The sequence below is a fragment of the Rhinoderma darwinii genome, assembly GCF_050947455.1.
Source record: "Rhinoderma darwinii isolate aRhiDar2 chromosome 5 unlocalized genomic scaffold, aRhiDar2.hap1 SUPER_5_unloc_34, whole genome shotgun sequence".
Classification (NCBI taxonomy): domain Eukaryota; kingdom Metazoa; phylum Chordata; class Amphibia; order Anura; family Rhinodermatidae; genus Rhinoderma; species Rhinoderma darwinii.
In genome coordinates this window covers 690,682-712,507 of record NW_027461792.1, presented here as the reverse complement: position 1 = coordinate 712,507, position 21,826 = coordinate 690,682, and the positions used below count along the sequence as shown (strand labels likewise).

The window sequence follows — 21,826 nt, the reverse complement described above, 5'->3', positions numbered from 1 at the left end:
ATTGATTGTCAATAAAGCAATTTTCAATCAAAAAATCTGTTCTTATCAGTTTAATATCTGATACGTCCCCTATCTGGGGACCATATATTAAATGGATTTTTAGAACAGGGAGATGGAAATAGAGCTTGCTCTGTCCACTCCACGCATTGACCTGGTATTGCAGTATTTCCAGGACCGGTGCACCCTTCCCTTATGTGTTGACTAAAATCAGATTCCAAAAGTGCTATTTGTGTTTGCTATTGTTTTTGTCTTTCTGATGGGATCTCCCCTTTTAATGCCATTATTTCAACACCTGTTGGACAATGCATTTGTACAGTCATGTGTGATAATGAGCTCATTTATTAAATGCAATTAATTAATACATTGCCACCTCTTGTTGTGTGTGTGTGTGTGTGTCTTCTGTGTTTCTGTGTTTCCGGCATTTCACATTGGAACAGCTCATTCACCTTCCTTGTCTTCTCTCCGCCCTCCCTCCCTCCTAGGTAAGTTAAAGAGCTGCACCTGAGCCAGCCACTGATTGATGCAGCACCACAGTCAAATAGTGGAGTGGAGTGGAGTAGGGGAACAGCAAACAGCCATTAAAGCAGCCAGCCGCCTACCCGCCACAATGGACCTACCTGTGTACACTAGATGGATGTGATGGAATGTACTGTCGTCCCTACATTTCAAGAAGAAGTAAGAATTGCAGTTGCAACAAACCCTTGCTTGCCTACAAAGAGAGCAGCAATTTGGATTTGTTACTATGTTACCTAGAAGAATAACAAACTGTGCAAGGATGGAGGTTGTAGGAGCAAGGAGAAGTTGTCTGTAAAGTTGGTGGATGCTTATTTTCCATTTTGCAGTCCCTTGTCTCCCTCTTGTGGCCTCCTGGAGGCAAATAAATGTGCAAAAAAAAGACAGCCTGGCGGCCGGCTGTTGCAGTGTTGCCCTCTCAGGCAACACTGAGTGACTGACTGAGCCTCACCGTCTTATATAAAGTTCAGACGGAACTTTGCACGTGTCATAGTGGAGCCCTCAGGATTCCAGAGCCAGCTTTCTGACATCATAATGGGGCCTGCCTCAGAGATAGATAAAAGCCTGGGCCCAGGCAGTGTTGGTCAGTGCTGCTCAGCAGGCAGCACTGGACTGGACTGGATTACAGCTGATACAAGGTGTGAAGGAACAAGGGGTGGCTGTGGGCATGCACTTGCTGCCGCTGCCAGTGTTTATCTGCATGGCAGGAGGGCATTTGGGCGTTGCCAGGAAGGCGTTTTTATGTAGATTCCTCCTCTTTCAGCACTGCATTGTGGTGCAAGCAAAAGAAGCAAATCCTGTGTAGCTTCCTCTCCGGCCTTTATTCACCTCCCGCTTAGTAGCTGTAAATGTGTGTGAGCCTGCAGGGCCCCATGGAATTGCCTAGGAGTAGGCTGAATCGCTGCAAGGGGTGAACAGCAGTATGGGACAGGCTCGGTCAACGGCCGGCCCATTCGGGTTATCGCTTCTCGGCCTTTTGGCTCAGATCAGGTTTATTGCCTGGTCTGGGCCGGGGGTTCGGTCTTTCGTGGAGTCCTATCCGACGTTTTTGGGAGCGATCATCGTGCCGTTGGGCATTCCATTTCAAGATGGCAGCTGTGCGTAACACTATCCGTTTCGTGGTGAATGAGCAGAGGAGAGACGAAGTTGATACTGGACATATCATTGAGAACATCCTTCTGGACCTGGCTGGAGTTAAGTTGGTAGAGGTATTCTGTATCCAAGCTTTCAGCAATATTGCTACATATGATGTATCCTTTTTTGAGGCCGCCTACTGTTTAAACGTTTTTCAGTTGCTAAAGGAAAAACACATGCATGAGGCATTAACATCCATTGAAGTGCAACCTCTTTTTTCTACAGTGGAGAAATGTATAACAATTCATATGTATAACCCATTTTTGGATAGAAGGCTGGTCAGGGCTTTTTTAGCTCATTACTGTACCCATGTTAGAGGTGGTGTGGAGCAGAAGAACCTATGGGGAGTCTTTAATGGTGATATCAAGTACTGGGTCAGGCTGAAACCTGACTCCAGCTGTATTGGAGGAGTGATGAATCCTCCTGCTAATTTTTCCATTGGTGGGAATAAGGGATATCTGTACTACCAAGATATGCCATGCTTTTGTAGATCATGTTTTTCCTACGGGCATACCAAAGATGCATGCAAAGGCAAAGTTTGCAGAAATTGCAAGGAAACAGGACATGAGGCTAGTGCATGTATTTCCCCATCCAGGTGTGATATTTGTGGTTTGCCTGGTCATACCTGTAGGAAATGTCCAAAGGTGTTTCCTTTCTTAGGACAAGAGAGAAGAACATGGGGCAGACAGGTGAGAACAACAAGTTCCCTTGCTGCCTCTTCTGAGGTAATTTCAGAGCCAGCTGGCAATGTTTCTGTGGCTGCTTCTCAGGACCCTGGGAAAGCTGGATTAGGAGAGGTTCTAACCTCACATACTGACAGCATGGAGTTGGGTGTGGTCCCTCCTGCAGAGCCAACTGTTGATGAGACACCTGGGGTTATACCTATGGAAGGTAAAGACACAGCGCCACCTAGTGGGTGTGCATACCCTGATAACGGTGCAAGTATGCAAATTTTGTCCTTTTCTAGCCCAGAGTCAAAAATGGACGATTCAGCAAAAGTGGAGTGGTCAATATCGGAGGAGGACGAGAAGGAGGCCAGGATGCCTAGTGCCACTAGTGCGGAAATCTTCCATAAAGTTGTCTCAAAAAGGGGGAAGTCTGGAAAGGCGGTGAAGAGACTTAAGATAGGCTTATTGGAAGATTCTGCTCATGCAAATCCTTTTTCTTTGCTGGATAGTGACTCCAGTTCTAGCCCTAAGTCATCTGAGGTGGCCTCAGAAGTACCCAGCTCTCCTGGGGAAGGTTTCCTCAGTGAAGTCAATGTGGCAAATTTGGAAAGAGCGATGTATTTCCCTGGGACGTGATATGTTCTGGTTTTTTCCATGGCTTTCCATTGCACTAACAATACTATGCCCGCATGTCTTTGAGATTAAAAATTGTCTCACAAAATGTACGGGTGTTCTCCTCTGCTCACAAGCGTGCTGCAGTCCTGGACTTTTTGGCCTCTAAGGGCAGTGACATTGTTTGCGTACAAGAATGTGGTTTGTCAAAAATGCCTAGGAAAGAAGAATGGAAGTTTGGGGAAGCAATTTGGTCTTTTTCTTCCACAAATAGGAATGATGGAATTGGTATTCTTTTTAAAAATAATGAGTTTGTCATCAAACAGACTCAAATTATACAGGAAGGAAGATGTGTCTGTGTGTTACTATCCTATAAGGGGTGGCAGTTTAGGCTAATTAATATCTATGGCCATGCTGTGAAAACTGATAGGTTGGCACTTTTTGATTCTTTAAAATTTTTTCTTCATGGTAAAGTTCCTGTAATTATTGTTGGTGACATTAACTGTATCCTGGAGAAGCAGGCCCGAGCTGGGTCCACAGAGTCTAATGTGGATGTCACTGGAGTTTTGTGGAATAAAATTTTGCAGGACTTTGCTTTGCAGGACGCTGTCACCAGGAAACCAGGTCCATTTACTTACCATGCCGATGACGGAAGAACAGATTCTCGTCTGGACTTTTTCTTTTTTTCTATTTCAGCAATGAAATGTGTAGATTATGCGCAGGAGAGAGTGTGGTTTTCAGATCACGAGTGTTTGTTGGGGGTTTTTGTTATAAATAATTTCTTTTATGGTAGAGGGGTATGGAAGATGAATGTTAGTTTTCTGAGTGATGAAAGGGTGAAAACTAGGTTTGGGAAAAAATATGGGTTTTGGGTTAGGAAGAAAAGTTCTTTCTCTAATGTGTGTGAATGGTGGGTATGGGTGAAAAAAAAGATTGGTGGTTTCTTTAGACAGATAGGGTATAGAAGAGCGAGAAGGAAAAGATTAGAATATTCACGCTTTAATATGCGGATGACGTTCCTTCAACAATGTAAAAATTTGGGTATGGATGTAAGACACGATTTGGAAAAAACAAAAAAAGATATTAAGGAGTGGTTCCGAGAGAAAGGGAAAGAAATAATATTTAGATCTAAGGTGGAGGTTAGAGATAATCACGAGAAGTGCACTAGATTTTTCTTTAAAAAAATGTGTGGTGGGAAAAGTGGAATGAATGTGTTATTGGATAAGGATGATAAAGAGGTGTTTGGTAAGGATGTGATTGATGTGGTGTCTGATTTTTATAAACAACTGTATGATTTGAAGAAGTGTGATCTGGGTGATGATGAGGAGTTTTTGGATATTGTGGGTAATTTTGTTCCTGAAAGTGAATATGAGTCTTTGCTTGGTGAGATTATGGATGGTGAAGTAAAGGATGTGGTGGGAAGTATGGCTAAAAATAAGTCTCCAGGGATCGATGGAATACCAGCTGAGTTCTATGGGAAATATTGGGATATAATTGGGAAGGATGTTATAGATGTTATGAGAGTGTTGTTTTCTGGGATGAATATGTGTGATGTGATGAAGAAGGGTATGGTAGTTTTGTTGCATAAAAAAGGAGATAAGAGACGGTTAGAAAACTGGCGACCAATTACTTTGCTTAATACGGATTATAAAATTTTTGCCAAGCTGATTGCGAATCGTATGAGGAATGTTATTGGGTGTGTGATTGATGAGGATCAGGTATGTGCGGTACCGAAAAGGAAATTGCATGAGAATGTGGCGTTGGTGCGGGACATGCTTGAGGATTGTAAGGGTCGGAATAAGAAGGTGATTGTGTGTGCGTTAGATTTTGAGAAAGCGTTTGATCGTGTGGCGCATGTGTTTTTGTTCAAAGTGTTAGAGAGAATGGGTTTTCCGGTTCAGTTTGTGAGTTTGTTGAAGAAATTATACGCGAATGCAAAGAGTTGTGTGCAGGTGAATGGGTTTTTTTCAGAATCATTTAGTATTATGTCTGGTGTGCGACAGGGTTGTCCGTTGTCTCCCATCCTTTTTATTTGTGCGATTGAACCATTGTTGCAAATGATTAGAAATGATAAGGTTGTGAAAGGTTTGGTGGTGCCCGGGTGTGATGGAAAGCGTGTGAAAGCTTTGGGATATATGGATGATATTTGTGTATTGTGTGATTCAGTGTATGATATGTCCAGAGTGAAGTTGATTGTAAATATGTTTTGTATTGCGTCTGCTTTTAAAATAAATTGGGGTAAGAGCAAATTTAAATTTTTCTTCAGTAATGAACGGGTGAGTGATCCTGATATGGAACAGGTGAATGGTGTGAAAATTTTGGGTATTGTGTTTGATGATGAGTTGAAAGGGAGAGAAAGTTGGGATGAGTTAGGTGGTAGGATTGTGAGAAAGTTGGAAATGTGGAGAATGAGGGATCTTTCTTTTTCGGGGAAGGTTTTAATTGTCAAAAGCATTATTCTACCTATGATTTTATATGTTGCTTTGGTTTTTCCTCCTGCTGTTGCTATGTTAAAAAAAGTGAATAGAGTTTTGTTCCTTTTTTTATGGGGGAGCGGGATTGAGAAGGCAAGGAGAGAAATTCTAATGAAAAGCAGACGTAATGGAGGCTTGGATTTCCCAAATTTGGAGATTTTCATTGGAATTAATTGTGTACGTTTTTTTGTTGAGCTTTTATTTAAAGAATCCAAGGCTTCTAGAATGTCGAAGTATTTAGCTGGAACGGTGATTCAGCGTTTAAGGTGGGAAAAACGGAATTTATGTAAACCAATTGCTTTTCAGTGCACAGGGTGGTATTTGTATGTAGAAAAATTTATCAAAAAATTCCAGCTAGAGGATGTAAGAATGGAGAGATTTCTGAGTGAAAAGAATGTTGTGAGAAGTATGTGTATGAATAATGTGATGTGTTCTGTAAATGGTTTGAATTCGAAGGAGTCTAAGTCTGTGTGGAAGAAGATTGTTACGTATAATGTCTCAAATAAGCAGAAAGATTTGTTATGGATGTCGGTACATGGAGTGTTGCCTGTAAGGAGTGTTCAGAAAAGAAGAGGTTTGGTTGCATCTGAAAGGTGTCCGAGAGAAGGTTGTGGGGATGATGAGGATGTGAGTCATGTGTTTTGGTCGTGTAAGCATGCAAAGGATGTTTGGAAAAAGTTGAGTGGGTTGTGTGAAGAATTGACTGGTTTGAAGGTTTTGACGTATGAAATTGTCTTGTTTGGTTTGTGTAGTTTGGGTAGTGAAAAGGATAGAGTGTTGTGGATTTTTCTGACTTGTGTGAAAGAAGTATTGTGGAATACGAGGAATTTGAATGTGTATAAAAGAGAAGTATTTGAGATGGAGGATGTGGTTAGTATGGTATTGGCTAAATTGTATTTTTATTATAAATGGGATCTAGAAAGAGGTATGGATGCGGAAGGGATATGGCGAATGTTGAAATGGAGGTATTTAGTTTGAGGAATTTGTTTGATTTATCTTGTATTTGATGGAAAAATAAAATAATGAACCAGAGTGATGAGATTTTTTGAAAAATAGAGAGGTGGTTTGAACAACTACAGTTCTCGGTTTTATTCAAAAAAACCTGAATGGTTTAATAAAAAAAAAAAAAAAAAAAAAAAAAAAAAAAAAAAAATCTGTTCTTATCAGTTTAATATCTGATACGTCCCCTATCTGGGGACCATATATTAAATGGATTTTTAGAACAGGGAGATGGAAATAGAGCTTGCTCTGTCCACTCCACGCATTGACCTGGTATTGCAGTATTTCCAGGACCGGTGCACCCTTCCCTTATGTGTTGACTAAAATCAGATTCCAAAAGTGCTATTTGTGTTTGCTATTGTTTTTGTCTTTCTGATGGGATCTCCCCTTTTAATCCCATTATTTCAACACCTGTTGGACAATGCATTTGTACAGTCATGTGTGATAATGAGCTCATTTATTAAATGCAATTAATTAATACATTGCCACCTCTTGTTGTGTGTGTGTGTGTGTGTCTTCTGTGTTTCTGTGTTTCCGGCATTTCACATTGGAACAGCTCATTCACCTTCCTTGTCTTCTCTCCGCCCTCCCTCCCTCCTAGGTAAGTTAAAGAGCTGCACCTGAGCCAGCCACTGATTGATGCAGCACCACAGTCAAATAGTGGAGTGGAGTGGAGTAGGGGAACAGCAAACAGCCATTAAAGCAGCCAGCCGCCTACCCGCCACAATGGACCTACCTGTGTACACTAGATGGATGTGATGGAATGTACTGTCGTCCCTACATTTCAAGAAGAAGTAAGAATTGCAGTTGCAACAAACCCTTGCTTGCCTACAAAGAGAGCAGCAATTTGGATTTGTTACTATGTTACCTAGAAGAATAACAAACTGTGCAAGGATGGAGGTTGTAGGAGCAAGGAGAAGTTGTCTGTAAAGTTGGTGGATGCTTATTTTCCATTTTGCAGTCCCTTGTCTCCCTCTTGTGGCCTCCTGGAGGCAAATAAATGTGCAAAAAAAAGACAGCCTGGCGGCCGGCTGTTGCAGTGTTGCCCTCTCAGGCAACACTGAGTGACTGACTGAGCCTCACCGTCTTATATAAAGTTCAGACGGAACTTTGCACGTGTCATAGTGGAGCCCTCAGGATTCCAGAGCCAGCTTTCTGACATCATAATGGGGCCTGCCTCAGAGATAGATAAAAGCCTGGGCCCAGGCAGTGTTGGTCAGTGCTGCTCAGCAGGCAGCACTGGACTGGACTGGATTACAGCTGATACAAGGTGTGAAGGAACAAGGGGTGGCTGTGGGCATGCACTTGCTGCCGCTGCCAGTGTTTATCTGCATGGCAGGAGGGCATTTGGGCGTTGCCAGGAAGGCGTTTTTATGTAGATTCCTCCTCTTTCAGCACTGCATTGTGGTGCAAGCAAAAGAAGCAAATCCTGTGTAGCTTCCTCTCCGGCCTTTATTCACCTCCCGCTTAGTAGCTGTAAATGTGTGTGAGCCTGCAGGGCCCCATGGAATTGCCTAGGAGTAGGCTGAATCGCTGCAAGGGGTGAACAGCAGTATGGGACAGGCTCGGTCAACGGCCGGCCCATTCGGGTTATCGCTTCTCGGCCTTTTGGCTAAGATCAAGTGTAGTATCTGTTCTTATCAGTTTAATATCTGATACGTCCCCTATCTGGGGACCATATATTAAATGGATTTTTAGAACAGGGAGATGGAAATAGAGCTTGCTCTGTCCACTCCACGCATTGACCTGGTATTGCAGTATTTCCAGGACCGGTGCACCCTTCCCTTATGTGTTGACTAAAATCAGATTCCAAAAGTGCTATTTGTGTTTGCTATTGTTTTTGTCTTTCTGATGGGATCTCCCCTTTTAATCCCATTATTTCAACACCTGTTGGACAATGCATTTGTACAGTCATGTGTGATAATGAGCTCATTTATTAAATGCAATTAATTAATACATTGCCACCTCTTGTTGTGTGTGTGTGTGTGTGTCTTCTGTGTTTCTGTGTTTCCGGCATTTCACATTGGAACAGCTCATTCACCTTCCTTGTCTTCTCTCCGCCCTCCCTCCCTCCTAGGTAAGTTAAAGAGCTGCACCTGAGCCAGCCACTGATTGATGCAGCACCACAGTCAAATAGTGGAGTGGAGTGGAGTAGGGGAACAGCAAACAGCCATTAAAGCAGCCAGCCGCCTACCCGCCACAATGGACCTACCTGTGTACACTAGATGGATGTGATGGAATGTACTGTCGTCCCTACATTTCAAGAAGAAGTAAGAATTGCAGTTGCAACAAACCCTTGCTTGCCTACAAAGAGAGCAGCAATTTGGATTTGTTACTATGTTACCTAGAAGAATAACAAACTGTGCAAGGATGGAGGTTGTAGGAGCAAGGAGAAGTTGTCTGTAAAGTTGGTGGATGCTTATTTTCCATTTTGCAGTCCCTTGTCTCCCTCTTGTGGCCTCCTGGAGGCAAATAAATGTGCAAAAAAAAGACAGCCTGGCGGCCGGCTGTTGCAGTGTTGCCCTCTCAGGCAACACTGAGTGACTGACTGAGCCTCACCGTCTTATATAAAGTTCAGACGGAACTTTGCACGTGTCATAGTGGAGCCCTCAGGATTCCAGAGCCAGCTTTCTGACATCATAATGGGGCCTGCCTCAGAGATAGATAAAAGCCTGGGCCCAGGCAGTGTTGGTCAGTGCTGCTCAGCAGGCAGCACTGGACTGGACTGGATTACAGCTGATACAAGGTGTGAAGGAACAAGGGGTGGCTGTGGGCGTGCACTTGCTGCCGCTGCCAGTGTTTATCTGCATGGCAGGAGGGCATTTGGGCGTTGCCAGGAAGGCGTTTTTATGTAGATTCCTCCTCTTTCAGCACTGCATTGTGGTGCAAGCAAAAGAAGCAAATCCTGTGTAGCTTCCTCTCCGGCCTTTATTCACCTCCCGCTTAGTAGCTGTAAATGTGTGTGAGCCTGCAGGGCCCCATGGAATTGCCTAGGAGTAGGCTGAATCGCTGCAAGGGGTGAACAGCAGTATGGGACAGGCTCGGTCAACGGCCGGCCCATTCGGGTTATCGCTTCTCGGCCTTCTGGCTGAGATCAAGTGTAGTTCTGATTACTTGTAGTCAGTGCTGCCTGGTCTTGGTTAGGAGGTGCTCAGGTACCCTCTCTCTCGGCCTCGGGGGATCGTCCAGGTTCGCCTGGACTTCACCCCCGTGCTGCTATTTGGGAGAGAGGCTTAGTCCTGAGCAACGAGTTGCGATCCACATACCCCCGTGTAGGCTTCGGCCGAAAAGGGGAGGCTGCGTAGACGTTACGTCACCGACGGGTGGCGTGACTATTCCAAAAAAATAAAAGATTCACTATGGATGAAAATCCAGGTGACATACCGGCGTATGCCCGGATTAAGAATACCGTGCGAGTTATTCTTTCGGAGGAGAAGGCGACGACTTGTGGCTTGAAATTCGTGGTGGAGACCGTGCTTGTTGGCATTTTCAATGTCCAAAAGAGGGAGATTTTGGCAGTGCAGGACTACCCAAGAAGAAGAACCTATGACATCACATTTATACAGAATGGAGTATTCCAAGATCTGCTGGCGGCATATGCAGTAAAAAAGGACCCGAGACTGGACGGAGTGGATTTTTATGAGCATGTTTTGGACATCACAAAAATGATTGTTATTAAGATGTACTGCCCATTTGCTGACGTAAAAGATGTGATGTCCTTTTTATCCCCCTATTTTAAAACGGTAAAGTGTATTGGCAAAGTCATGAATGAGGTTGGGGTCTGGACCTCTAAATGGAGATTCTTAGTGACATGCTACAGAGATGCCAATTTTACAGGAGGGATAATGCTGCCGCCAGCACGTTTTAAATTAGGAGATATGGCAGGAGATTTTTACTTTTCAGGGATGCCTCCATTCTGTAGGAAATGCCAAAAGTACGGTCACACCAATGAGTCCTGCGAGAGCACCTGTAGGAACTGTGGCAGCTCTGAGCACGAGGCCAAAACTTGCCCTCTGGGGAAAAGGTGTCGATATTGCAGCCGAGTTGGTCACCTTTTTGCATTTTGTCCCCACAGATCGGAACAACCCGAGGTCCGGCCGAGGCGTCCCGAGCAGCCAGCAGGCCAGATCGTACCCCCAGAAGGAGAGGAACCCCAAGGAGAAGGCCAGGATGAGATGGATACCTCTAGCAGACCCCCCCAAACAGGTGACCCTAAAGAGCAAAGACGGAACAAGCGTCGATCCAGTGATCAGCGGACGAAAAAGCCCCCCCAGGAAACTGGGGAGACAGGTAGTTCGGATGAAGCTGATCCTACTGGTCCGCAAGAGATGCTGGGTCAGCCTGTACCTGAGGCAGAGGACCCGGGCGGAGCGGCAGCGAACCACAAGCGACGTAGGGCGTACTCGGAGGTGGCAGCGGGGGTGCCGATGGAAGTACCTGCATTGGCGAAGGCAGGGAAACCACTGGACGTGCCCCCGAAAGTGACAACTAAAGGTCCACCCCCTTCTAGCCAGTTGGGGGATACACGGACAGCTGCCTCCGAGGTGACGGAGGTCCCAGAGACGTCAGGGAGCGCAATTCCTGCCCCTATCGAAGGGGAGGTCGCTGCCAAAAAAGCTCCAGCAGATGAAATGTTGCCCGTGGAGTCCATATGGGATCCATTTATGATTAGTGCCTCAGGTATGGCGGGGGGTCAGCTAAGTGATGGCAGTTCCTCTCCTACCTTCTCCATATTTTCCGTGGACTCCAAAATTGAAGGCTATGAGAGTGCAAGTGGGGTCTCTGGCGACGCGGAGGACTGCTGAGGCCACCTCGGGTAAGATTATAAAGACTGTCTCTCTCCCTTTTCCTCATGGCTGAGTTATGTGGTCTTTCCTTAAATGTAAGAAGCGTGCATTCTAAGACAAGAAGAGCTGCCCTGTTTGATTACCTCTCTATTCTTACCGCGTCAGTTTTTTTCCTACAGGAATGCTGCATCCCACATCGCATGGACTATAAAAAATATGAAAGAGATTGGAGACTCGGACCTTCGGTGTGGTCCGGGTCTAACGAATCTAAAGCCGCAGGTGTCGCCATTTTATTTAAAGGGAACGTTTTAATTGACAGTTTTTATGAAATTTTACCAGGCAGAATTTTAATGGTCAAAGCTTTTATAGACGGTATTAAATGGCAGTTTTTAAACTTTTATGGTTCTCCTGAGAGAAATGAAAGAGCTAGAATGCTAGAGATTTTACCCCTTTTTATTAATGATTCAGAACCACTTGTTTTAGCGGGTGATTTTAATTGTATTTTAAAGGGGGAACGCCGGTTCTCTAATTCAGTAAGCAGGAACTACGACAAGACCTCGTCAATTTTAAAAGATATTGTTACTGATTTTAAACTCACCGATGTTTTTAAAAAATGTAACAGGGATTTATGTGAAGAGGCCGGCGTTACCTGGAGCAACGTGACCTGCAGCTCCAGGATTGATTTTATCTTCTGCTCTTATCAAATACTGCCTTTTAAATGTGATATTAACCCAAACGTCTTTTCTGACCATAAGTTATTGTATTTTAAAGTGAAATGTAATAACCAAAGAAGAACTCCGAAAAAAGCCTGGAAATTAAACGTATCCCTTTTAGAAGATCCGCAAATTTTAGCTGATTTTATTACCTTTTACAAAGGCTGCAGACGGGTAAGACATCCCAATATGCCCATCGTCACCTGGTGGGAAAAAATGAAAGTTAAAATAAGAGATTTTTTTATTAAGATTGGGATGAGAAAAGCAAAAGAGAAATGCAAATTTTATGCAAATTTAAATACCCGTCTGCAGACCCAATATAAATTCAGAGAACAGGGTATGCTGGTGGACAAGGAGATCATTGAGATTAAAAAAGAGATCTCCCAGTGCCTGGAGCAGAGGGGAAAGGAAATAATCTTTCGCTGTAAGGTAAAACATCTTGAGGAGAACGAGACCTGCTCCAGGTATTTTTTTAAGAAAATCAATGATAAGCATACCCTGTTGGATAATATTGAAGGTGAAACAAATACCCAAAATATTTTAAAAAAGGTACATGGGTTTTATGCGGATCTTTTTAATGTTAAAAACATTGACAATGCTTTTATGAATGACTCATTGAAGGAGGTTGATGCTGTTTTAGATCCTGTCTCCCAAAACTTTTTATTACAGGAGATTTCAGAACAAGAAATTTTAGAAACTACCAAGAGTTTTAAAACAGGTAAAGTCCCTGGTCCTGATGGTATACCCATAGAGTTTTATGTTCTATTTTACGGTGTTTTAAAGGAAGATCTCCACTCTCTTTTTACACAAGTTTTTAGAACAAAAGCCCTCCCGGGGTCCTGGAAGAAAGGTGAGGTGTCCCTGCTGTACAAAAAGGGGGACAAAACCGACATTAAAAACTGGAGACCAATTACACTGCTAAATTGCGACTACAAGATAATGGCTAAAATTTGTGCAAATAGACTAAAAGCAGTCGTAAACAAAATAATTCACTCCAACCAGGTCTGTGGGATACCCGGGAGGAGCATATGGGATAACCTGAACCTTTTAAAAGATGTTATTAATGACACAAAGGAGAGGAAAGGCAAAATGGCAGTTTTAACAATCGACTTTGAGAAAGCCTTTGACAGAGTGTCACACTTTTATCTTTTTAAGGTTTTAGAGAAAATGGGTATACCGGAAGGTTTTATACAGTCTCTGAAGGCCTTTTATGACAACTGCACTAGCAAGATTTTAGTCAAAGGTTTTAAAACACAGGATGTCCTTTTAAATTCCGGAGTGAAGCAGGGGTGTCCCTTGTCCCCACTACTTTTTATTTGTGCAATTGAGCCTCTACTGTGCACCTTGAGGAAAAGCAAACAGATACGTGGAGTCCCCCTGCCGGGCGGGGGGGGACTAGAGGCAAAGGTAGTGGGGTACATGGATGATGTCGCGGTACTGTGTAGGGACACCCTATCACTACAAACAACTTTAAGACAGATCTATAAGTTTTGTTGCTCCTCCGGTTTTAAAGTCAATTTTAATAAAAGTAACATTTTAAACATTGGCAATATGATTTTACAGGACATTCCAGTCCCTGTGTCAGAGACTGTGCAGATTTTAGGGGTCTCCTTCAATGAGTTAAACAATGGTTTTAACAGTTGGGACTTGGTGGCACAAAAAGTTAATAAAAAGATTTGTATGTGGAATTTGAGAAAGCTGACCATGGAGGGAAAAGTTTTAATTACCAAAATGGTGATTTTACCGATTTTATTATATTTGAGTATGGTTTTCCCTCCCCCTGATATTCTATTAAAAAAAATAAATAAAGCTTGTTTTACATTTTTATGGAACTCCAAAATGGAAAAACTCAGGAGAGAGAAGGTGATGATGCCAAAACTAATGGGTGGTAAGGATTTCCCTGACATAAAGACCTTTCTTTTAATCAAATTTTTTACTGCATGTCTCAACGCTGCTTTTAAGGATCACTACTGGTCATATTTTATCCGTTTTAACACCGGGTATTTTATGAGGAGGAACGGATGGTTCTCCACGGTTTTAAGCTCCCCGTATGCTTTTAACCTCCCTGACCAGTACAAGATTTTAGAGAAAATTGTGAACCTTTTTAACTTGAAAGGCAAGAGAATTGAAGACGTGCAAAATAGTAAAAGTGTTTTAAAAAAGATAAAAGAAAATGTTTTAGTAGCCCCCATTAGTAATTTTAGTGAACAAAAGTGCAAACAAATATGGAGAATGGTAAATATTAATTATCTTTTTAATCCTCAGAAAGATCTGGCCTGGAGTTGTGCCCACGAGTGTCTTCCATGCCGGGCATTCCAGCATCGAAGGGGACTGACCAACTCGGCTGCGTGTCCAAGGGGAGGTTGCAGAGATGATGAGACAGTCTACCACCTTTTCTGGCAGTGCTACTACGCGCAATTGGTGTGGTCAAGAATCCTCCCCTTGGCACAGAAGATTACAGGACTACAGAGATTTACTAGCGATGGCGTTTTTTATGGATGTCTGGAATGCCCAACACAGACCCGAAAAATGATGGCATGGAAGATCACTAACTGCGTCAAAGCAGCTCTGTGGGCGGCCAGAAACATTCTTTTATTTAAACATGACGTTTTAACTGTGGATGATGTTTTAGCCATTTGTTTAAGCGAGATGCACAAGTATTTTCTTTTAGATAAAAAACTCTCTCCTGTTTTATGTAGAAAATGGTTTTTTAGTGAATGGAGTTCCATAATTTGATGCCACCAAGTGCCCTTTTATAAGTTATGTGATTTTATCTGATAACTTGTATTTATTATTATACCATTGCTGTAAAACCTGTGTATTTATTGATTTATTGTAAAAATGTAAAAACGTGTAAATAATTTTTTTGTCAAAAATTTTAAATAAACGGTTACCTCCTTTGTTGGGGTAGTCAACTCAAAAAATCTGTTCTTATCAGTTTAATATCTGATACGTCCCCTATCTGGGGACCATATATTAAATGGATTTTTAGAACAGGGAGATGGAAATAGAGCTTGCTCTGTCCACTCCACGCATTGACCTGGTATTGCAGTATTTCCAGGACCGGTGCACCCTTCCCTTATGTGTTGACTAAAATCAGATTCCAAAAGTGCTATTTGTGTTTGCTATTGTTTTTGTCTTTCTGATGGGATCTCCCCTTTTAATCCCATTATTTCAACACCTGTTGGACAATGCATTTGTACAGTCATGTGTGATAATGAGCTCATTTATTAAATGCAATTAATTAATACATTGCCACCTCTTGTTGTGTGTGTGTGTGTGTGTCTTCTGTGTTTCTGTGTTTCCGGCATTTCACATTGGAACAGCTCATTCACCTTCCTTGTCTTCTCTCCGCCCTCCCTCCCTCCTAGGTAAGTTAAAGAGCTGCACCTGAGCCAGCCACTGATTGATGCAGCACCACAGTCAAATAGTGGAGTGGAGTGGAGTAGGGGAACAGCAAACAGCCATTAAAGCAGCCAGCCGCCTACCCGCCACAATGGACCTACCTGTGTACACTAGATGGATGTGATGGAATGTACTGTCGTCCCTACATTTCAAGAAGAAGTAAGAATTGCAGTTGCAACAAACCCTTGCTTGCCTACAAAGAGAGCAGCAATTTGGATTTGTTACTATGTTACCTAGAAGAATAACAAACTGTGCAAGGATGGAGGTTGTAGGAGCAAGGAGAAGTTGTCTGTAAAGTTGGTGGATGCTTATTTTCCATTTTGCAGTCCCTTGTCTCCCTCTTGTGGCCTCCTGGAGGCAAATAAATGTGCAAAAAAAAGACAGCCTGGCGGCCGGCTGTTGCAGTGTTGCCCTCTCAGGCAACACTGAGTGACTGACTGAGCCTCACCGTCTTATATAAAGTTCAGACGGAACTTTGCACGTGTCATAGTGGAGCCCTCAGGATTCCAGAGCCAGCTTTCTGACATCATAATGGGGCCTGCCTCAGAGATAGATAAAAGCCTGGGCCCAGGCAGTGTTGGTCAGTGCTGCTCAGCAGGCAGCACTGGACTGGACTGGATTACAGCTGATACAAGGTGTGAAGGAACAAGGGGTGGCTGTGGGCATGCACTTGCTGCCGCTGCCAGTGTTTATCTGCATGGCAGGAGGGCATTTGGGCGTTGCCAGGAAGGCGTTTTTATGTAGATTCCTCCTCTTTCAGCACTGCATTGTGGTGCAAGCAAAAGAAGCAAATCCTGTGTAGCTTCCTCTCCGGCCTTTATTCACCTCCCGCTTAGTAGCTGTAAATGTGTGTGAGCCTGCAGGGCCCCATGGAATTGCCTAGGAGTAGGCTGAATCGCTGCAAGGGGTGAACAGCAGTATGGGACAGGCTCGGTCAACGGCCGGCCCATTCGGGTTATCGCTTCTCGGCCTTTTGGCTGAGATCAAGTGTAGTGCTGTTTATTCGTATCAGTACTGCCTTGGTCTTGGTTGGGAGGTGCTCCGGTACCCTCTCTCTCGGCCTCGGGGGATTGTCCAGGTTCGCCTGGACTTCACCCCCGTGCTGCTATTTGGGAGAGAGGCTTAGTCCGGAGCAACGAGCGGCGATCCCCCTGGCCACAGTGACCCGTGTGTCTCTGTGGTGCGATACCCAGTGAGTTATCATGGCGGCAGATGATACTCTCACGTTCGAGCCGAACTTCACTCGGCTAAAAAACTCGGTACGTTTTACGTATACGGAGGAGGCTCCAGCCAATCGTGGATTGAAACACCTGATCGAAGAGGTGCTTTTGGGAGTATTTGCGATCCGGCCATTGGAGATTTTGGCAATCCAGGACTATCCTAGGCGTGGGATCTATGATGTGACCTTGCGATATGACGGTATATACTTGGATTTTGCAAATCGCTTGAAAAAGGTAGGCAGAGATCCCAGGCTTAAAGGGGTCCAGATTATGGAGCATTTTTCTTCAGATCGGAAACTCATGGTGATTAAAATGTATTCTCCTTATATAACTGAAGATGAGATAATATTTTTTTTAAAAAATTTTTGTACTTTGGTTATTCCTAAGGGGAAGGTTATGAATGAGTTTGATGTATGGACCTCTAAATGGAAATTTTTTGTTGAACTTAAAGACGACCCAAAAGCACCTGAGGAAAAATTGGTACCCCCAGCTCGTTTTAAATTGGGCAATATTAACGGTGATATTTTTTTTAACGGTATGGAGGAATTTTGTAGAATTTGCAAAAAATATGGGCATACAAAAAATGATTGTGAGAGTACTTGCACAAATTGTGGTAGCCAAAACCATACTGTTAAAAATTGTAACAAACCAAAAAAGTGTAGTCTGTGTCAAGACACCAGTCACTTTTACATAGCTTGTCCCCACAGACAGAAACCGCAGAAGAGACCACAAATTTCTACATACCGACCCCAACGAGAGAAACAACTGGAAAACCAGCCGGCCCCCGAAGAGGAAGCAAGAATGGAGACCCAAGAAGCAAGTCACACTTTGGACATTAATACTGGTAAGTCTGTTGCCTCTCTGGATAACGAAGGATTTCAGTCTCAAATTAGGATGAAGGACCGACAAAAGGAGAGGAAGCGAATAGAGAAGCAGGGGACGGGGATGCCTTTTTCTCGAAAGGAAGGTAGAAACCCGGAGGAAGCTGCTTCTCAGGAAATACAAGAAGATCTAGGTGCGAAAAAACGGAAGACAGGTGAGCCTCAAAATCAGGACGTACTAAGGATGACAAACCGTTACTTAGCTATACAACCTGTAGGTGAACCTGGAGCAACCAGCACTGTCCCGGAAACCCCAGAAGAGATGGCCCAGAAGTCTGTTGGACAGCCTGGAGCTTCCCATTCAGGAGGCCCTATGGAAGAGATGGACTACGGGTCAAAAATACCAGAGAGGGGAAAGACGGGTTTAACGACCATTCCAAATACTCTCCTTAGTCCTCTGTGTGAGGATTTTTCGGAGGAGGCAACAGACAGCGATTCCAGTTCTACAGGCTTCTTGCACTGCGTGACTTCTAGAGGTGACCTGGAAAACTCTGACAGCTCTCAGGGGTTGGCTAGGCTGGAAGAAGAAATAAAGATTTTAAGGGGTTGAAAATTGTGTCTTATCCCACCTTTATATTCCATTAATGGCAGTTTTAAAAGGACTCTCCCTAAATGTAAGGGGACTCAAGTCAAAAATACGCAGAACAGTCCTTTTTAATTATTTATCCCTGCTTTCTGCTTCAGTGTTCTTTTTGCAGGAGTGTGGCATCCCTCATCGGGCAGAATATCAAAAATACGAAACAGATTGGAAATATGGAACTTCGGTATGGTCTGGTTCTAACCTATCAAAATCTGCAGGAGTGGCAATCCTTTTTAAGGGTAATATTAACATTACTTTTAAACAAGAAATTTTACCAGGCAGGATTTTATTAGTAAAGGCTTTTATAAATGGTATTAAGTGGCAGTTTTTAAATTTTTATGGATCACCAGATAAAAAAGAAAGAGAAGAAATGCTGGGAATTTTACCTCTTTTTATAACCGATTCCTGTCCCTTGGTTTTAGCTGGGGATTTTAATTGTGTTTTAAGAGGTGAAAAAAGAATTACGCAGTCCTCCAGTAGAAACTACGATAAAACTTCTGGTCTTTTAAGTAACATTGTGAGTGATTTTAAACTTACAGATGTCTTCAAAAAATGTAATAAAAAAATGTCAGATCTAGATAGCACTACTTGGAGTAACATACGATGTAGCTCAAGAATTGATTTTATTTTTTCTTCTCAGCAAATTTTACCTGTCCACTGTGAGCTTTTAACAAACATGTTCTCTGACCATAAAGGCCTTTTATTTGTTCTAAATTTTGACTCTGGTTTTAGAAGAGGCTCCAGTTCATGGAAGATGAATGTAGCACTTTTAAAGGATGAAAAAATAATTGCAGATTTTATCAGGTTTTATAATAGGTGTAAGCGAAAGAGAGACCCTACAGAATCCATGACGTTATGGTGGGATAAGATGAAGAAGAAGATCAAAAATTTTTTCATAAGGTATGGAATTCAAAGAGCAAAAGAAAAAAGAGCGGTCTATGAAAAATTAAATATTCAATTGCAAACTCTTTACAAAATAAGGTCTGTGGGGGTAGAAGTGACTGAGGAGATAATACAGGTAAAAAAAGAAGCCCAAATGTTTCTGGAAGATAAAGGAAAAGAGATAATTTTTAAAGCAAAAATACAACACATGGAAGAAAACGAGAAATGCTCCAGATACTTTTTTAAAAAAAGTATACAAAAGAAGATTCATATAGATAAAATGGAAGGAGAAACCGATATTGACAACATTTTAAAAAAAACTCATATTTATTATAAAAATCTTTTTAGCGAAAAAAATGTGGATACTAATTTTATGGAGAACGTTTTAAAAGAAGTTTCATGTGTTTTAGATTTTAATGCCCAATCTGCTTTATTACAGCCCATCACCGAGAAAGAGATGCTGGATACTATAAATAGTTTTAAGTTGGGCAAGGTTCCAGGAGCTGATGGGGTACCAATCGAATTTTACAGAACTTTTTATGAGGTTTTAAAGGATGATTTTTTATCTCTCCTTTTAGAAGTTTTTAGCTCAAAGATTTTACCAGAATCCTGGAAAATGGGTGATGTATCATTACTGCACAAAAAAGGTAATAAAGAAGAGATCAAGAACTGGAGGCCGATAACTTTATTAAATTGCGACTACAAGGTAATGGCCAAGATCTGTGCAAACAGACTCAAAACTGTGATTGAGAAACTTATTCACCCCAATCAAGTCTGTGGAATTCCAGGAAGAAGTATATGGGAAAATCTTAACCTCATAAAAGATCTGATAGATGATGCAAACAGCAGGAAAAGCAACTTGGCAATTTTAATGGTAGATTTTGAAAAAGCATTTGATAGGGTCTCACACCAGTTTTTATTCAATGTTTTAGGAAAGATGGGCGTACCAGAAAATTTTATAAATTCTTTAAAAGCATTTTATAGGGACTGTCAAAGTAGAATTTTAATTAATGGTTTTAAGTCCCAGGCTGTTCCCCTCAGGTCCGGTGTGAAACAAGGTTGTCCCCTATCACCTCTACTTTTTATCTGTGCCCTTGAACCCCTTTTATGCATGATTAGGAGAGATAATGACATTTGTGGGGTAGCTCTCCCGGGTAGCAAGGGTACTGAAGCCAAGGTTGTAAGTTATATGGATGATGTTGCAATAACCTGTAAGGATAATATATCATTAAAAAAGACCTTAAAACAAATCCATTATTTCTGCTGTGCATCAGGTTTTAAAGTAAATTTTAATAAATGTGAGATTTTAAAGATTGGTGCAATAGATATGCAAGACATTGAGATTCCAATTGTAGAGAAAGTGAAGATTTTAGGTATTTATTTTAATGAATACAATAATGTAACGGAGAACTGGGAGGGGATCATGCAAAAAGTAAACCAGAAGTTATGTATATGGAGAATGAGAGATCTGACTATGGAGGGCAAAGTGCTTATTATTAAAATGGTGATCCTGCCTTTGATTTTATACTTGAGCTTAGTCTTCCCCCCTCCCACCCGTATTTTATGCAAATTGCAAAAAGCATGTTTCACTTTCTTTTGGAATTCAAAAATGGAAAAATTAAAAAGAGAAATCGTTTTTAAACCCAAAGATAAAGGAGGAAAAGATTTTACTGATTTTAGAGTTTTCTTATACACTAAGTTCTTTTCATTATGTTTTAAGAATTTTTTTAAAGAAAACTATTGGTCATTCTTCTTGAGATATAATTTGGGAAATTTCATGAGGCGTTTTGGGTGGTTTCAAACTGATCTTAAACATCCCTACAGTTTTAACATGCCAGATATTTATGAGATTTTAGAGAAAATTGTTATCCTTTTTAATCTCACTAAGGTAAAAACAGATGTCTTAATGAATGGCAAAGTTTTAACAAAATTTATTTCAAAATCCACTGAGGTTTGTTTTATTGGGAATTTTAATGAGATACAATGTAAGAATATATGGAAAATGCTGAATTCTTTTTATCTTTTTAATTCCCAGAAAGACCTAGCCTGGAGCTGCGTCCACAGTTGCCTGCCATGCCGTTCCTTCCAACACAGAAGGAATTTGTCATCTACAGCCAATTGCCCAAGAGAGGGATGCCACAACGAGGAAACTGTTTTTCATCTATTATGGACTTGCGATTTTGCGAAGGACGTTTGGAAGAAGATTTTACCGCTACTAAAAACAATCACGGCAATAAAGACTTTGAACTACTACGTCATATTATATGGACAAATAGACTGTGTTTCCTCTCCAGACAGATGGACGGCATGGAGGATCATAAACTGTGTGAAGGCAGCTCTTTGGAAGGCACGGAACATTTTACTTTTTAAAAAGGATATTTTATCGGTGGATAATGTAATTGGGATGATTTTAAGTGAAATGTTTTTATATCTTTTACTTGATAAACAAAAGGACGCTTCTGCATATGTAAAATGGCATTTTAATGATTGGAATTCTATATTGTAAATGTCTTGCACCTGTATGTAAAATCTTTTGAAATTTAAATAAACGGTTTTGTATCCTTGTGGTACAGCCAAAAAAAAAAAAAAAAAAAAAAAAAAAAAATCTGTTCTTATCAGTTTAATATCTGATACGTCCCCTATCTGGGGACCATATATTAAATGGATTTTTAGAACAGGGAGATGGAAATAGAGCTTGCTCTGTCCACTCCACGCATTGACCTGGTATTGCAGTATTTCCAGGACCGGTGCACCCTTCCCTTATGTGTTGACTAAAATCAGATTCCAAAAGTGCTATTTGTGTTTGCTATTGTTTTTGTCTTTCTGATGGGATCTCCCCTTTTAATCCCATTATTTCAACACCTGTTGGACAATGCATTTGTACAGTCATGTGTGATAATGAGCTCATTTATTAAATGCAATTAATTAATACATTGCCACCTCTTGTTGTGTGTGTGT

At 41.9% G+C, this 21,826-nt stretch overlaps 5 non-coding genes across 5 annotated transcripts; all 5 read left to right on the top strand.

Annotated features, from left to right (window-relative positions):
* LOC142690560 (U2 spliceosomal RNA) lies at positions 1–188 on the top strand. The gene has a single exon (XR_012859315.1). It is a non-coding gene; the product is annotated as a U2 spliceosomal RNA (small nuclear RNA).
* A 6,319-nt stretch (positions 189–6,507) lies between these two features.
* Positions 6,508–6,707, top strand: LOC142690640 (U2 spliceosomal RNA). Its single transcript, XR_012859365.1, has one exon. It is a non-coding gene; the product is annotated as a U2 spliceosomal RNA (small nuclear RNA).
* Positions 6,708–7,992: 1,285 nt separating this feature from the next.
* LOC142690523 (U2 spliceosomal RNA) lies at positions 7,993–8,183 on the top strand. Its single transcript, XR_012859288.1, has one exon. It is a non-coding gene; the product is annotated as a U2 spliceosomal RNA (small nuclear RNA).
* A 6,607-nt stretch (positions 8,184–14,790) lies between these two features.
* LOC142690558 (U2 spliceosomal RNA) lies at positions 14,791–14,977 on the top strand. The gene has a single exon (XR_012859313.1). It is a non-coding gene; the product is annotated as a U2 spliceosomal RNA (small nuclear RNA).
* Positions 14,978–21,426: 6,449 nt separating this feature from the next.
* On the top strand, positions 21,427–21,626 carry LOC142690614 (U2 spliceosomal RNA). The gene has a single exon (XR_012859345.1). It is a non-coding gene; the product is annotated as a U2 spliceosomal RNA (small nuclear RNA).
* The last annotated feature ends 200 nt before the right edge of the window (positions 21,627–21,826 follow it).